Raw genomic sequence first — 3,251 nt, forward strand, 5'->3', positions numbered from 1 at the left:
TGGTTAGGAGAGCTTTTGGACAGTGAAAAGTGAGATTTAGAGATTTTCAAAAAAAAAATTAGGGTTACTTTATGAGCGCCCATGAAAATGGAGGGTAACCCCCCTCCCCCTTTTCCCCCTTCTCTCTCTTTCTAGGGGACAAAGCTATAATGAGGGGAACAAATAGGCCCCCTACTACCCTCTCTTTTGAGAGGGTATAGTTGTGGCCACCACCCTCTTTCTATTGGTCCATGCTTAATCACCACTTAAGCTAAAGGGCCCTTTTGGCGTTCATATTTTTCCTAGTGAGTAGTGATTGTTTGGTAGGGTTACGTTAGATTCATCACCTTCACAGTATTGTCCCAACTTGTTAACATGTATTTTAACAACAAAGCTTTCATTTAGTTTGGGATGTGGATCCAAGCATTGCTTCTCAGTAGTGATGTCGTTGGGCCTATCAATCTACTCAAATTGTGGTAACCCAACTTTCAATTCTCCATTGAGAAATGTTGTACAATTTAGACACGATAGTGGCTCTGACTTTAGAAGCCATGAAACTCATTAATTTGGCAATATTCAATGGTACTTTTTGAGGTTCTATTTTGTGACCTAAGGCTAGTGAAGGTGGGGTGTACTCTTCTTTGATGGGATCAGGTATTCCCTCACTAGACATCCTCTCAAGTCAATAATGTGTATGCCTAGTTTGCAATGACTTACACTCGCTTTCGTTCTTGATGATACTAGGTATAACTAATGATTTGTGGTCTTTGTGAGGTGGAGGTTGCATGGGAAACACTATGTTTATAATCCTAACATACCTACGTTCTAGCTCTAGTTCCCTTTGGGTCTTCTCTACTAGGCTTCTTAAGTGCTTGACTCCATCAATCTCCTCTATAGGGTTTAGGTAAGCCCCAATCTTCTTTGTGGTTTCCTTGGGTTTTGGCACTTGTGGCTCCTCTTGGAGGTTCTCATCCCTTTTGGATAGCCTTGGAGATACATGTTGAATTGTTGGTGGCATGGGAGTAGTTTCCTTATGTCCCCCCTATTGGTGCCCTTGCATGACTTTCCCTCATGGTGAACCCCATTGGATTTCTCTATGTGATAAATGTCTTACTTTCCATGGTCTTGATTGAATTTGAATTATCTCTGGGTGGTTCATATATACAGGGTAATCACCAGTCCCTATGTTAGTCTTTGAAGTAGATTTGAATTTGTAGCCTTTAGTGATCTCTTCCCTCGCATTTTCTTCTTTCGTACTTGAGCAATTGATGCATCATCTCTCTCCTCAAGTTTTGATTTTGAAGCATCGATTGTATGAGTATATTTACTAGTACCACAGGTGTAGTGTCATAAAATACAATATCTAACTTTACCGAATGGTTTTCTCATATTACATTGGTTGTTTAAAATGGGAAGATAAAGGGAGCAAGAGTCAGAATATTAATATGTGCTACTAGATTTATCTCAATAAGGGACGAAGAGGAGAGATAGTCTAACAAAGAGCAATGTGAACTCAATGAAGCTTTAAATGGCCTTAGGGTAAGCTTCATTAAGCCTCCAAAGGATAGTTCTAGAGTCCATTGGGCCTAGGATTAATGGGAAAGTCTATTGCCAACTCTAGGTATTTTAGACCATTCAATGTAACCTCTAAGGTTGCTATGGATGCCCAAGTGGACAAGTTGCACCTCCCACCTACATGGGGCAAGCCCTCCTTGTAGGGAGATGAGAGAGAGGTCGACACTCACACATATTCAAACTCTCCCCCTTTCACTTAAGGTATAAAGGACAAACGTTAAGCACCTAGCTATGTTGCCCCAAAGCAAGCTTGACTCCTATTGGATAGCCATCTTGGAGAACCAATGAAAATTAAGCATTCCTTGAACAAGCTTAAATCTCATTGGATATCCCACAAAGAGAACCAATAAGAATAGAGTTTCCCATGAGCAAGCTTTGATCCTATTGGGTAGCCTACCAAGCGGACCAATGAGGGGGGCTGAGCATTTCATGAGCTAGCTTGAATCTCATTGGATAGCCCACCTTGAGAGCCAATAAAAATTTACACTTATTTAATTAAAGAATTAAGATCTCTTCTCAAAGAGGCAATGAAGGACACTTGTCACAATGCTAACCCTCTTGCTTGAAATGAAGTGAGCCATCCATTGGCTAGCCCAAAGTAAGGACCAATAGCCTTCAAGCATGCTCAAGAAGATGGGGTTGATGGGTTTCTCTCTCTCTTGGACCTCAAGAAAATTCATTCTCACAGTGTGAAGACTCCCTCTCAAGGAAAAGGGAAGTGGAGAAGACTACACCAACAACACTTGACCATGGAATGCAAATCCAAGCAAGTGTCAAGCTTACAAGCATGCTCATCTTCTTCTCCATCTCCATTACTATGCTATGATATGTTTTATGAGTGAACTAATGTGAGAAGAATACTTCTTCCTTGTAAGAATACTTCTTCTTCTCCTCCTCTTTCCTCGCTTCATGCTAGCTTTCTCCACCTTTGAAGGTGTTTGAGGTCTTAGGATTGAGGCCCTATTAGGTGTAATTTTGGTGCATGAAGCTTTCCATCTTCATGGAATCAATTGGGCTTTGAAGAACACAAATATTGTATTGTAAACAAGTCTCTCTCAATGGGAGAAGTTATAATACAAATTCCTTTTGGAGGGGGGACCGCCAACTCTAAGTAAATTCGCTCCTCAAATGTTCTTGATCTTAATCTCTCTCTCTTTTTCAAGTTATTTTGCATGCCAAGCTAACAAGTTATGTTGTTTCTTGTTATAGACTCCAAACACACGCTTTCTTTTTGCTCATAAGGAATCTCCTTAATGAAACTCTCCCTCTCTTGTTAATATAATTTTGCTACGGAAACTAGCTTAATTTTGACACATTGGTATCAAAGCATAGGCTACTCTTTTCTTGCTTAAGAAGAGAGATCCTAGGGTAGACTACATAGGCATTTTTGCTTAGCATGGCTGAAAATAATGAAGAGAGTAATGTTGATGACTTTGATTTTGCACATGATGGTGCTATTACTGATGGCCATCGGTTTGTGAATTATATTGTCTCTAGGCTTCAACAAGCCATGGGCAGTCCTCCTCTTCAAGGATAATTTCAACAACAACTTCACACACATGGTTTTCTTCCACTTGCCCAAGAAGAGAGGGCTCCTAGGAAGAGTCTTGGTGAGATCTCCAAAAGAGGACTCTCTATGGGTGATGAGAACAATCCGCATGAAGATCTCCCAACGGGGCTGTAACATCAAATTGGGA

The sequence above is a fragment of the Adiantum capillus-veneris genome, chromosome 23 (assembly GCF_014529385.1).
Source record: "Adiantum capillus-veneris isolate H3 chromosome 23, ASM1452938v2, whole genome shotgun sequence".
NCBI lineage: Eukaryota > Viridiplantae > Streptophyta > Polypodiopsida > Polypodiales > Pteridaceae > Adiantum > Adiantum capillus-veneris.